Genomic DNA, 14,516 nt, shown 5'->3' with positions numbered 1-14,516 from the left:
ACTCAGGGATAATAACATGTGAGTAAAATTAGTGCTGTTCTTTGAATGTAATAATAAAGTAGATAAACTATTTCAAGGGGAATAAAAATTTTACAAAAGACAAAAGAGAATATTTAGAGATACATTCAAGATTCAAAAACATAATATATTTTTTAAATGTCCTGATATCAAATTTGTAAAGTTAGATGAAATTATCTATTTTCCAGAAAAGTATGTGACAAAAATTGATTGTGGAATACATATATGAGATACATAGAAAAACCAAAAATTATGTTTTTAATTTTACACACATAAAAAGCACATATATTATAAAATAACAGCTTTATAAATTTTTACAAAATGCATATACCATGAACCCAGCACCCAGTGATGGATGAGTGTGAACAGCACAATTTCAACCGGGGACCGCATCCATGTGCCATATGCAGGACCTCGCCAGTGGTCTCTGTTCATGTGTGAGAGGGACAATCCTCACTGTTGGTTGGGTATGCCTGTAAGAATCACAATTTTAACTTTGTGCTGGGGTCTGTTATGACACTCTGTGTACCACCCAAGGAGTCGTACAATATGCGTGAGTTTTGTAATCCTCTGTGACCTTCATACAAGTAGAAAGCCCAGAACCTTGCCCATTGCTTTAAGGCTACCTACGAGAGTCAACAGATCTCCTATGGCTAGATCCGGGGATGCAAGTCATCACCATGCCTCTGAGCTGAGTCTGGAAATCAGTCACTGTTCAACCTGTTCGCAGATCTACATGTGACAATCAGAATTTTAACTGTGGACTGCACCTGCATGTGAGGTTCAGGACCTCACCAATGTGCTGCTTTCTTGTTTGGAAGTGATGATCCTAATTGTTGGCTTGGTATGCCTATGAGAGTCACAATCTCACTCTATGCTGGGCCCTTATTATACTGTCTGTATTACTCAAAGTATTTATAGAATATGCTTACACTTTATCAACTTCTATTATCCTTCTAAATGCAGGAGACTGAAGACTTTACACACTACTCAAAGTCTAGCTGACAGAGTCAAAATCACTCCTAGTGGCTGGTTTTCTATATGAGCATGGTCATGATGCCCGTGAGCTGGGAAAAAAACATAGGTTGAAATTTAACCTGTGAGAAGGGGACAGGCAAGATAATCAGATCACCTGAATGCTGGACCAAAAAGATGTCAATATCCACTCTCTGGGCAGGGCCATGGCAGTAAAGTCACATAACCTGGGAACTGGGCCTAACAGTATGTCACAATGCCTCCTGTGGGCAGGGTTCAGGCAGAATAGTTACATTACCTGTGTGCAGGGCACAGTATCATGACAATAATATGTCACAATCCACCTGTGTACAGGGCCCAAGCAGAAAAGGAAAGTCATAATACTTCGTTGATGGGCCCATTGATATGTCACAATGCCTCATATTGGAAGGGTCACGGCAGGAGCATCATATCATTTGAGTGCACGGCTCAGTGATATGTCACAACCCACACTGAGGCAGGGCCCAGGTAGAAAAGTAGAGTCACATTACTTAAGTGATGGGTCCACTGATATGCCATAACTCTCTGTGTTGGCAGGCCCAGGCAAAAGAAGAGAATCATTTAACCTTGGTGATGGGCCCAGTGATACATCACAATCTCCTCTGAGGACCTATGCAGGAGAGTAAAATAACTTACATGGTGGGCTCAGGTATATGTCACAATTCCATTTGTGGGCTTTTCCCTGGCAGGAGGGTCAAATAATTCAAGCGATGGACAAAGGTCTATGTCACAATCACACCAGCAAAAATGTCCAGAAATAAAATTTAAACTTTCACACATTTTCTGGCTCCAGGTATGAAAGTCAAGACCTCCTGTGAGTTGGATCTAAGTACATGAGTCACAGTCATAATAATGGGCCATATCCCTGCATGACAGCCACAATTCTAAACCCAAATTTCTCAGTGTATGAGTCACAGCCTCACAGCATGCTGAATCCTGGTCTTTGAGTCACTACCTTACCTGTAGACCAGATGTATTCATGAGTCACAATTCCAATTTTCGACTACCTGCACATGTGAGGTTCACAGCCTCAACAGTGGATGGTTTCCATGTGGGAGGGTGACAATGTTTACTGTTGGCTGAGTGTGCATAGGAAAGTCACAATTTCACCTGTGTCACGCGTTCTGTTATGATACCAACCAAGGGCTTTATATGATATGAGTAATAGTCACAGTCTGCTTTGAGATCTTCATGCTGGTGTGAACCAATGATCATACCCATTGTTCTTTTGCCAGGTATGTGTCAACATCTCTCTTATTGGTCAGATATATTTATGACAGTCATCACAGTGCTTGTAAGCTGCCTCCATATCAAAAAGAAGTCACCATTTCAACTGTCCCAGCACACAAATGAAAGTCACAAATCCAATTGTGGACTATGCTTGTGAGATTTAAGCCCTCACCAGTGGGCTCTGTCCATGTGTGAGGGTGACAATCCTATTGTCAGCTGGGTTTGCCTATGAGAGTAATAATTTCATGTGGATACTGGATCCTGTAACTAACTCTAAATGCCACACAAGGGCTTTAGAGAATATGCTTGAGTGTCATGATCTTATGTGACATTTCTTCACCCTGAACCTCATGCTTCTTCACCCAGAACTTACCCATTGCCCTAAGCCTAGAAAACAGAAGCCAAATCTCCCCTATTGACTGGGTCCATGTATGAGGGCTATCATTACACACACCTCTAAACTTGGCCTAGATATATGCCACAATACCTTCTGTGAACAGAAATCAGAGAGTCACATCACTTTGGTGCTTGGCCAAAGATATGTCACAATTCTACTCATAAACAGGACCCAGGAAGAAGATGTATCACAAATGGCTACTGTAGGCAGGAGTCACATCACCCGGGTGGTTGACCCAGTTATATGTCACAATCTATTCTGTTGGCAGAACACATTAGGACTCTCATTTCCTAATGAGAGTCACATCACCCACATGCTGGGCCTAGTTTTTATGTCACAATCCTCCTGTAGGCAGGGTCAAAGCAGAGCACAAAAAACATATCACTGAAATGATGGACCCCGTGATATGTCACAATTCCCACTAAGGGGAAGGCCCAGAGGAAAAAAAGAGTCAAATCACATAGGTGATGGGTTCAGGTAGGTCACAATGCCTTTTGTGGGAACAGCCTAGGCAGGATTGGAGAGGCACATAACCTACATATATGGCCCGAGATACATCACAATCCCCCCTGAGCACAGAGCCCAGGCAGGAGCATCACATACTCTAGGTACTTGGCCAAGATAGATGTCAAAATCTCAACTATAGAATGGGCTTCTGCAGGAGAGCGAAACTCATCAGTTCTCTGGCAAAGATATATGTAACAATCACCCCACGGGAAGGTCCACACATAAGATTGACAATCTCGCACTTGTCCCAGCTTCAGGTATGAGAGTCAAGTACTCCTGTGAGTTGTGTTCAACAATGTGAATCGCATTTTTAACCATGGACTGGATCAGTGCCTAAGAAAGCCAACCTCAACTCTGGACAGTGTTTCAGTGGCGCAGGCACTGCCTCATAGGTGTGATACATTTTGGTCTGAGGATACAATCCCAACTGTATCCTACCTGTCACCATCCTACCTGTGAATCCAGTTCACCTATGAGAATCACAATTCCAACTTTTGAATACCCCTGAATGTGAGATTCAGAGCCTCAACAGTGGGCTGTGTCCATGTGAGAGGGTGACAATTCTTACTCTTGGCTGCGTGTGCATACAAGGCTCTCAATCCCACTTGTGCTGAGCCCTGTTATGACACAATCCACACCACCGCAGGGCTTTATGCAGTATGCATAAGAATTGAAATTTCCTGTAAGACCTTAGTGCTGATAGAAGCCCACGATCTTACCCATTGCCCTAAGCCTGAGAGTCAACATTTCTCCTGTTGGCTGGGTCCAGGTATGAGAGTCATCCCTGTGACTGTGAGCTGGGTTCAAAAATGTGTCCAAAAACTTGTGGCCAGATCCACATATGACATTCGTAATTCCAATTGTGGACGGTGTTTCCACTTTAAATTCCAGACCTCACCAGTTGGCTCTGTTCATGTTTGAGGGTGACAAACCTAACTGCTGGCTGGGTGTGTTTAAGAGAGCCACAATCTCACCTGTGTGCTGGGTCCTGCTATGACACTCTCTGTATCCTCCAAGGGCTTTGTATTATAAGCATGTGTAGTAATCCTCTGTGACCCTTGTACAGGTAGGGGAACCAGGACCCTAGCTATGTGAATGAAGATCTCTTCTTTTTGCTGATTCCAGATACAAGATTCATCATCATGCCTGTGAGCTGGGCCCAATAATGAATCACCATCCTACCTGTGGCCAAACGCCTATATGACAGTTACAACTCTAACTGCAGACTGCATCTGCATGTAAAATTTAGGTCACCAGTAGGCTCTCTCCATGTTTGAATATGATGATTCTAATGGTCAGCTAGATGTGTACAGGAAGTCACAATCTCACCTTCAGGTGAGCCTTGTATCAGCACTCTCTGTACTATCTTAGGACTATATGAGATATGGGTGGGCTTATCATGTTCTGTGACTTTTGTACAAGTAAGAGACACAAAACCTTATGTGTTGCCCTATGCCTTACTATGTGAGTAAAAAATCACTTTTTTTGGCTGGGTTGATGTATGAGAGACGTCATCATGCTTTTAGCAGGGCTCATGTATATGTCACAAGGCCCACTGTGAACAGGGCCCATGAAAAAGAGTAGAGGCACATTACCTAGGTGCTGGGCCCAGTGATATAATTTTGTTTTGTGGGTAGGGCCAAGACAGTAGAGAAATGTCACATCACTAGGTTCTGAACTTAGTCATAAGGAACAGCTATCCCTGAGGACAGGGCCCCCCAAAAATGCCACACTACCTAGGTGCTTGGCCCAAGTATATGTTAAGATCCTAACTGTATGCCAGGCTCAGGCAAGAGAGTTAAATTACTCAGGTGCTGGGCGAAGCTATATATCACAATCACACCTGCAGAAATGTTAAGTGATAAGATTTACAATCCCACACATGTTCCGGCTCTGTGTATCAGAGTGAACTCCTCCTGTGAACTGGGTCTCAGTCAATGAGTCACAATCTCAAGGGTGGACAGGATTTGTGCATGACACACCTGCAGACTGCGTCTCAGTAGAGGAGTCCCAGCCTCCAGGTGTGCTGCCTCCTGGTCTGAGGTCATCATCTCACCTGTGGACCACATCCACCTATGAGAGTCACAATTCCCGCTTTTGACTGCTCTGGTTGTGAGATTCAGAATCTCAACAGTGGACTGTGTCCATGTAGGAGGTTGACAATCCTTACTCTGCCTGTGTGCAAACCAGAGTCACAGTCTCACCTGTGTGCTAGACCCTGTTATGACCCTCTCAGGACCAATGGGGGACTTTGTACAATATGCATAGTATCATAATCCTCTGCTACCTTTATGCAAGCAGGAGACCCAGAACCTTATGTGCTGCTCTAAGCCTAGTTAACAGACTCAACATCTCTCCATTTGGCTGAGACCAGGTGGAAGAGCCATCACCGTTTTCTAAGCTGGATCCAGAAATGAGTCACCATCTCACCTGTGATCAGATTTCAATATCACAGTCACAATCCCAGCTGTGAACTGTGTCAGGCGTGAAATTTAGGACCTCACCAGCGCGCTCTGTTTATAAGTTAGGGTGATGGTACAGTCAGCAGTGTCTGCATAACAAGGTCACAATCTCACCTGTGTGCTGGGCCCTGTAATGAATCTCTGTACACCAGGGGGCTTTATACAATATGCATGAGGGTCATAATCTTCTGTGACTTTCATACAGGTGGGAGACCCAGGACCCTATTAGTTTCCTTAAGCCTAGCTATAAGAGTCAACATCTCTTTTATTGGCTGGATCGAGGTATGAGAGTCATCACTGTGCCTGTGAGCTAACTCCATAAATAGGTCAACATCACACCTGTGGCTGGATCTACACATGACAGTCAAAATTCCAACTGTGGACTGTGTCCGTGCACAAGATTCAGGACCTCACCAGAGTTCTCTGTCCGTGTGTGATGATGACACTTGTAACTGTTGGCTGGATGAGCATACAAGGGTCACAATTTCACCTGTGTACTGGATGCAGTTATATGTGAAATTCTCACCTGTGGAAAAGAAACCCGCTAGGAGAGTCACGTATTTTAAGTGCTGGGCTAAAGATATGTTACAATATCCCCTATGGGCGGGGCCCAGGAAGGAGAGTTAAATTACCTGTGTGCTGTGACCAGTGATATGTCACAATGCCTTCTATGGGAATGGCCTGGGCAGGAGTTTTAAATTACCTTTGTGCTGGTCCAAAAATATGTCACAATCCCCCTCAATTGGCGTGACCCAGAGAGAATAGAAGAGTCAGAGCACCTAAATTATGGCCACAGAGATATATCACAATACCTCCTGTGGGCAGGGCCTAGGATAGAGGGTCACATCACCTGCAATCGGGGCTCAGTAAAATAATTCAATTTCCCCTATGGCCAGGGCCCAGGCAGAAGAGGAGGATCATATCACCTAAGTGCTAAGACCTGTGGTATGTCACAGTCCATTTTGGGGAGACAGAATGCAGGCAAAAGAGGAGAGTTACATCACCTAGGGAATGAGTTCAGAGGTATGTCACAATACCTACTGTGGGCAGGGCCCAGGCCATACGATCACATCACTGAGGTGCTGGACTCAGTGGTATCTCACAATGGCTCTGTGGCCAGGGCCCTGGCAGAAAATAAGAGTCACATGACCTAAGTGCTGGGCCCAGTAACATTTTACAACACCCTCTGTGGGTAGGGCTCAAGCATGAGAGCCATATCACTTAGGTATTTGACCCAGGTGTCTGTCACAATCCCCTCTGAAGGCTGGGCCCAGGCAGGCAAGTAAAATTATTCAGGTGCTAGGCTAAAGTATATGTCACAGCAACACTTTTGGAAGGTCCAGGGCTAAGATGCACAATTTCACACATGTCCCAGCTTCAGGTAAAAGAGTTAACACCTCCTGTGAGTTGTATGCAAGTACATGAGTCACAATCTCAATGATGGACTGAATCCATGCATGAGAGTCCCAATCCCACCTGCAGGCTGTGTCCTGGTGTCAGAGTCAAAGCCTCACCGGTGTGATGAACCCTGGTCCTAGAGTCATCATCTACCTGTGGACAAAATCCACAAGTAAGAATCACAATTTCACTTTTCAACTGCGTCCAAATGTAAAATTCAGAAGCTCATCAGTGGTCTCTATTCATGTGGGAGGGTGACACTTTTTACTGTGGGCTGGAAGTGCACATAAGAATCACAATTTCAGTTGTGTTCTGGGTCCTCTTATGACACTCTCTTAACTTCCATAGGGCTTTACATTGTTTGGGTGAGAGTCACAATCCCCTCTGAGACACTAGTGCTGTATAAACTCACAATCTTACCTCTTTTCCTAAGTCCAGGTATGAGAGTCAACACCTCTCATATTGGCTGGGTCCAGGCATGAAAAGCATGACTGTGCCTCTTAGTTGGGTTTAGATATGAGTCACCCTCTTATCTGTGGCTGGATCCACACATGACATTAAAAATTCAAACTGTGGACTCATCTGAGAGTGAGATTCAAGACTTCACCAGTGGGTTCTGTCTATGTGTGTGGATCACAATTCTTATTCTTGGCTGGGCGTGCATTTGAGAGTCACAATCTCCACTTTGTGCTGAGTTATGTAATGACACTGTCTGTACTACCTGAGGGCCTTATACAATATGAGTGAGTCTGATAATTTTCTGTGACCTTCACACAAGTGAGAAACCCAAAACCTTGCCTCTTGCCATAAGCCTAAGAGTCAGCACATTTTCTATTGGCTGGGTTCACTGTGCAAGTGAGTTGGGTTCAGAAATTTGTCACCATCCACCTGTGGCTGAATCCACATATGACAGTACAATTTCAATGGTGGAATAGGTTCATGTGTGGATTAAGGACCTCAGCAATGTGCTCAGTCTATGTGTGAGGGTGGCAATTCAAACTGTTGGCTAGGTGTGTATAGGAGAGTTACAATCTCACCTGTGGACTGGGACCTGTAATGACACTCTGTATTCCCCAAGAGCTTTATACCATATGTGTAAGTGTCATAATCATCTGTTACCTTCTTACAAGTAAAAGACCCAGACCCCTAAGCCTAGCTACCAGACTCAACATCTCTCTTATTGGCTTGGTCCAGGTATGAGAGTCGTCACCATTCCTGTGAACTGAATCCAGAAATGAGTCACCATCCCACTTCTGACAAGAAATACGTGTGACAGTCACAATTCCAGCTGTTGATGTGTTCACATATAAGATTCAGGACCTCAACAGTGGTCTTTGTCCATGTGTTATAGTGACAATAGTAACTGTTGTCTGGGATTGCATACAAGAATAAAAATCTCATCTGTGTCCTGGACCACATTATAGTTCACAATGTTACCTCTGGGAAAGGCTAAGAAATGAGAGTAACATCACCTGAATTCTTTACCTGGAATATGTCTCAATCTCCCCTGTGGGCAAGGCCCAGGCTGGAGAATCAGATCACTTGTATGCAGGGCCTAGTGACATATTATAATATTTTCTCTAGGCACAGCTCAGGCAGGAGAGTCACAACATTTGGGTGCTGGGCTCAGAGATATGCCACAATCCCTGTTTTGGGCATGTCTCCTGCAACACAGAAGAAGCACATTATGTAGAAAATTGGTTCAAAGATTTGTCACTATGTCCCCTTTAGGTGGTGCACAGGCAGGTGAGGAGAGTCACATCACCCAGATAATGGACCTAGCAATATATCACAATGCTCCCTGATGGACGGGCAAAGACAAGAAAGTCACATAACCTAGGTGAGAAAACCTGACATATGTCACAATGCATGCTATGAGTAGGGATCATGGAAAAGGGGAGAATCACATAACCTAGGAGTTGCACCAAGATATATGTCATAATCTCCCCAGGGCCTAGGGTTGATTAGGGGCAGGGCCTAGGCATGAGATGAGAGTCACATCATGTAAATGCTGGGCCTAGCAATATGTCACAATCTCCACTGTGTACAGGTCCCAGAATAAAGAGTCATACCATCTACATGTTGGGACCAAAGATATGTATCAATGACACTTGTGGGCAGGGACTAGGCAGGAGAGCCACAGCACCTGGGTGCTGGGCCCAGTGATATGTCACAATGTCTTCCATAGGTAAAGCTCAGGTAACAGAGAAGACTTACATAACTAGTTGATGGGCCCAGAGGCATTTCACAATGCCCCACTGTGAACAGGGTCCAGGCAAGAGACTCATATCAACTTTGTGCTGGGCCACTATCTTTTGTGTGAGCAAATCATAGGAAAAAGGGGAGCACTGGCTGGACACGGTGGCTCACGCTAGTAATCCCAGCACTTTGGGAGGCTGAAGCGGGTGGATCACCTGAGATCAGGAGTTCGAAGCCAGCCTGACCAACAAGGTGAAGCCTCATCTGTACTAAAAATACAAAATACCAAGTGTGGTGGCAGGCACCTGTAGTCCCAACTGCTCAGCAAGTTGAGACAGAAGAATTGCTTGAACCCAGGAGGTGGAGGTTGCAGTGAGCCAAGATCGTGCCACTGCACTCCAGCCTGGGTGACAGAGCGAGACTCCATCTCAAAAAAAAAAAAAAAAAAGAGAAGTATCACATCAGCTGAGTGCTGAGCCCAGATATGTCACAATCCCCCTGTGAGCAGAATCCATGCAGAAGAAGAGAGTCAACATACATGGGTGACGGGCACAGAGATATTTCATAATGTCCCCTGTAGGAACGGCACAGGCAGAAGTGTAACATCACTTGAGTGTTGGACAGTGCAATATGTCAAAATAACCAATGTGGTCAGGGCACAGGCAGAAATCACATAACCTGGGTGCAGGGCCTGACAGTGCATCACAATGCCCTCTATGGGCAGAGCCAAGGCAGGAGAATAGGTCACATCTGCTAAGTGCTTGGCCAAGTGATATGTCATAATCCCTACTGGGAGCTGGACCAAGGTTGGGAAGTCAAATCACTCAGATTCTCAGCACACATCAGAATCACACCTACCGGAAAGTCCTGAAATGAAATTAACAGTCCCATACATGTCCCAGTTTCAGGTATTGTAAGAGTCAACACCTTCTGTAGGTTTGGTTTAAGTACCTGGTTAAGTCACAATATCAACAATGGACAGGATTTGTACAAAAAAGACCCAATCCCTCCTGAAGATCCCTCCTGAAGACTGTGTCCCCTTATTGAAGCCACAGCCTCACAGTTCTGGAGAATCTTGGTCTGAGAGTAACCAACCTCTCTATGGATCAGATACACATATAAGTGTTAATTCTTCAACTTCCCATTGCCTCTGGGTGGGAGATTCAGAGCCTCAACAGTAGGCTGTGCTCATGTGGAAGGATGACAATCTTTACTATTGGCCACCTGCGCATAAGAGTGTCACAATATTACCTGTGTGCTGGGCCCTGTGAGGACAGTCTCTCTGCCATTCAAGGGCTTTATATGCTATGCATGAGGGTCAGAATTTGCTCTGAGACCTCCATGCTGGTATGAACCCATGATTGTACCCATGACCCTAAGCCCATGTATGAGAGTCAACATCTCTTTAATTGACTTGGTCCAGAGAGAAGATTCCTCAATTGCCTATGAGATAGTTTTAGGAATGAGTCACCATCTCAACTGTGGTTGAATGTTTACATACAGCAGTCACAATGCCAACTGTAAACTGTGTCCATGTATGAAGTTCAAGACCTCACCAGTAAACTGTGTCCTTGCATGAATGCAATAATCCTGATAATTGGTGGGGTGTGCACACAAGATAAACAATCTCACCTGTGTGCTGGGCCCTGTGATGACACTCTGTGTATCACCTGAGGGCTTTATACAGTATGTGAGGGAGTGGAAATTCTCTATGACCTTCCTACAAAAAGGAAACTCAGGATTTTACCCATTTCTCTAAGCTTAGTTATAAGAGACAGTATCTCTCCTGGTGACTGGCATGAGAGTCACTATTGCACCTGTAAGCCAGGCCAAGATGTATGTTACAATCCCATTTGTCAGTAGAGAGTGAGCAGGATGGTCACATCACCTGAGTGCTGGGAAAGGGTTATGTCACAATCATTTCTGAGGCCAGGAAACAGGGATAAAAGAAGCATCACCTTAGTGCTAGGCCAAGGGATATGTTCCACTGTTTTCTGTGGGCAAGGTGCAGGCAAAACAAACTCATCACCTTCTTGCTTGGCCCAGTGATATGTCACAATTTTCCCTGATGGAAAAATGGAGGCTAAAAACAACAGTCATGTCTCTTAGGTCATGATGCAGAGATACATCATAAGGCCTCCTGTGGGCAGGCCACAGGTAGAAATCACCAATTTCCTAGGTGTTGGAGCCCGTGACATGTCAAAATACACAATGTATGCAGGGCCCAGGCAGGAGAGAAGAGTCACATAGCTTAGGTACCGACCCTAGAAATACATCCCAATTTCTCCTTGGACAGAGCCCAAGAGACAGAAGAGTCTTATTACCCAGGTGTTGGGTCTAGCTGTATGTTATAATATTCCCTCACCTAGGTGGGAAGCCCAGAGATGTTGCTGATTCTATATAAGGCTCAGGAATAAGAGAAGAGTCAGGTAACCTAAAACTAGGCTAGATTATATGTTGCAATTACCCAAGTGGGAGGCTTCTCATGAGAAGAGAGTCACATCTTACAGCTGCTGAGCTAAACGATGCATCACAATTCCCACTGTGTACCGGTCCCAGAAAGAAGAGGAGAGTCCCGTCATCTAGGTGATGGGCCCAGAAATATGCCATATGCATCCTGTGGGCAAGTAACAGGCAGAATTATCTCAGCATGTTTGTGGTAGGCCCGGTATTAAGTTACTCTCTCTTCTATGGGCATGATCCAGGCAGAAGTAGTCATATCGCCTAGGTGCTGGGCCCAGAGATATATCACAATATGTTTTGTGGGAAAAGACAAGGTAAAAGAAGAGACTCACATCAAATAGTTGATGGGTCTAGAGATATGTTACAATCTGTCTGTGGGCAGGGTCTGGGCAGGAGACTCAGTCACTGTGGTCCTGGGCACAACACTAGGTAAAAATACTTTATTTTGGAAGAGCCAAGGCAGAAGAATATCACCTGTCTGTCAGCCCAGCGACATGTCACAATATCCCCTGCAAACTGAACCTTGAAAGAAGATTAGAGTAATGTCAGCTAGGTGCTAGTCCCAATTATTTGTCAAAATCCTTTTGAGCAGAAATTGGTAGAAGAGGATTATCAAAACACAAAGTTGATTGGTGCATAGATATGTCACAAAAAACCTTGTAGGCAGGGCCAGGCAAGACAGTTACATCACCTGGGTATTGGACTCCGCAACAGGTCAAAATGGCCCATATGGGCAGGGCACAGGCAGGGGAGTCACATAACCTGAATGTGGTGCCAAGTGATATGTGACGATGCCCCGTGTAGGCAGCATGAAGGCAGAAGAGGCTCACGTCACCTGGATGCAAGGCCAAGCAATATGTCACAGTGCTCCCTTTTGGCAATGCTAAAGCAGGAGCATGCAGCTGCATCACCTAATTGCTGTTTCAGTGAAATTTTATAATTTCAGCTGTGGGCTGGGCCCAGGGAGTAGAGTTAAATCACTCAGGTGATGGGAAGAATCTATGTCACAATCACACATGCAGGAATGTCCAAGTACGTGATTAACAATCCCATATATGTCTAGGTTCTAGGTATAAGATTCAGTAGCTGGCCAGGCATGGTGGCTCATGTCTGTAATCCCAGCACTTTGGGAGGCCAAGATAGACAGATCACCTGAGGTCAAGGGTTTGACCTCAGGTGGCCAACATGGTGAAACCCCATCTCTACTAAAAATATAAAAATTAACCAGGTGTGGTGGCAGGTGTCTGTAATCCCAGCTACTCTACTCAGGAGGCTGAGGCAGGAGAATTGCTTGAACCCAGGAGGTGGAGGTTGCAGTGAGCCAAGATCATGCCACTGCACTCCAGCCTGACCAAAAAGAGGAGGTTCCATCTTAAAAAAAAAAAAAAAAATTCAATAGCTCATGTATGTTGGGCCTAAGTAAAGGAATCACAATCTAAGTGGTAGAATAATCTGTCCATAAAACCCTTCATTCCTCATGTGACCTGTATCTCCTTAGTGAAGTCACAGCCTCAGACTTGTGTTGAATCTGAGACTCACCTTCCCACCTGTGAATGGGATCCACATATGATAGTCAATTTTCTGACTTTTGACTGCCTTTGAGTCTGAGATTCAGAAGCTCAATCATTGGCTGTTTCATAAGAGAGAATGGCAATCTTTACTGTTGACTGAGTGTGCATATGAGTGTCACTATCTCACCTGTGTGCTGGGCTCTGTTGGAACACTTTCTGCACCACTTGAGGGCTTTATGGAGTGTGTATAAAAGTCACAGTCTGCTCTGAGACCTTTCTGCTTTTGTAGACCCATGGTCATACCTGTGACCCTAAGTTCAAGTGTGAGCATAGTTGGCAGGGTTCAAATTAGAGTCCTCACTCTCTAGTCAACAGGGTCTAGACTGGAGAGTCTTCACCTGCCTATGCACTGCATTTATTAATGAGTCACCACCTTAACTGTGGCCAAATGCTAATATATGACAGTAACAATTTCAACTTTGAAACATGTCCACCTGTAAGATTCAAGACCTCAGCAGTTGACTTTTGCCATGTGTGAGGGTGACAATTATAGCAGTTGGCAGTTTGTGCAGTTTAGAAACAATCTCACCTGTGTGCTAAGCTCTGTGAAGACCCTCTTTGTGCCACCCAAAATGTTTATAGAACACACTAAAGATTGGTAATTCATTATGACATTCATACAAAGAGGAGGCCTAGGATCTTGTTTCCTAAGCTACGCTACAAGAGACACTATCTCCCCTATTGTCTGATTCCAGGTATCATCATAGCACCTATAAGTTGGGCCAGGATATTTGTCACAATCTCACCTGTAGGTAGAAAATGAACAGAAGAGTCACGTCACCTGGGTGCTGTATGAGGGATGTCATAATATTTCCTGGAAGCAGGGCACAGGCAGAAGAGTCACATCACCTGGTGGCTGAGCCCAGTGATATTTCACAATGCTCCCTGTGGGAAAAGACCTGCCAGAAAAGACACATCACCTGGTTACTGGGTGCAGCGATATGTCACAATCTTCTCTATGAGCAGGCTACAGGCAGAAAAAGAGTCACATCACTTTGTTGATAGATGCAGACATATGTCACAAGGCCGCCTATGGGCAGGGCTTATTCAGTAGCCTCTGATCCAATCCTGTAGGTGTTGGGTCCAGTGACATGTCACGATACCAAAAACATGCATGGCTCAGCAAAAGGAAAGATTTACATCATCTAGGTGCTGGATCCAGTGATATGTCACAATCCTCTTCTTTGGCATGGCTCAGGAAGAAGTAGAGAGTCACATCACCTAGGTGTTGGACCAAGCCATATGTCACAACACACA

General features: G+C 44.9%; 1 long non-coding RNA gene across 2 annotated transcripts; it reads right to left on the bottom strand.

Annotated features, from left to right (window-relative positions):
• Positions 1-304: 304 nt before the first annotated feature.
• Positions 305-12,859, bottom strand: LOC108584002. Of its 2 annotated transcripts, XR_004180498.1 has the most exons (4): positions 11,693-12,859; positions 8,512-8,690; positions 7,105-7,179; positions 305-6,154 (listed from the first exon to the last, which is right to left on the bottom strand). It is a non-coding gene; the product is annotated as an uncharacterized LOC108584002 (long non-coding RNA). The 2 variants fall into 2 exon arrangements; XR_004180497.1 differs by lacking the exon at positions 11,693-12,859 and having other exon boundaries at positions 8,512-9,456.
• Positions 12,860-14,516: the final 1,657 nt, after the last annotated feature.

This window comes from Papio anubis, chromosome 20 (assembly GCF_008728515.1).
Source record: "Papio anubis isolate 15944 chromosome 20, Panubis1.0, whole genome shotgun sequence".
Classification (NCBI taxonomy): domain Eukaryota; kingdom Metazoa; phylum Chordata; class Mammalia; order Primates; family Cercopithecidae; genus Papio; species Papio anubis.
Note: the sequence above shows the minus strand (reverse complement) of the source record. Positions and strands in the feature narration are given on the sequence as shown.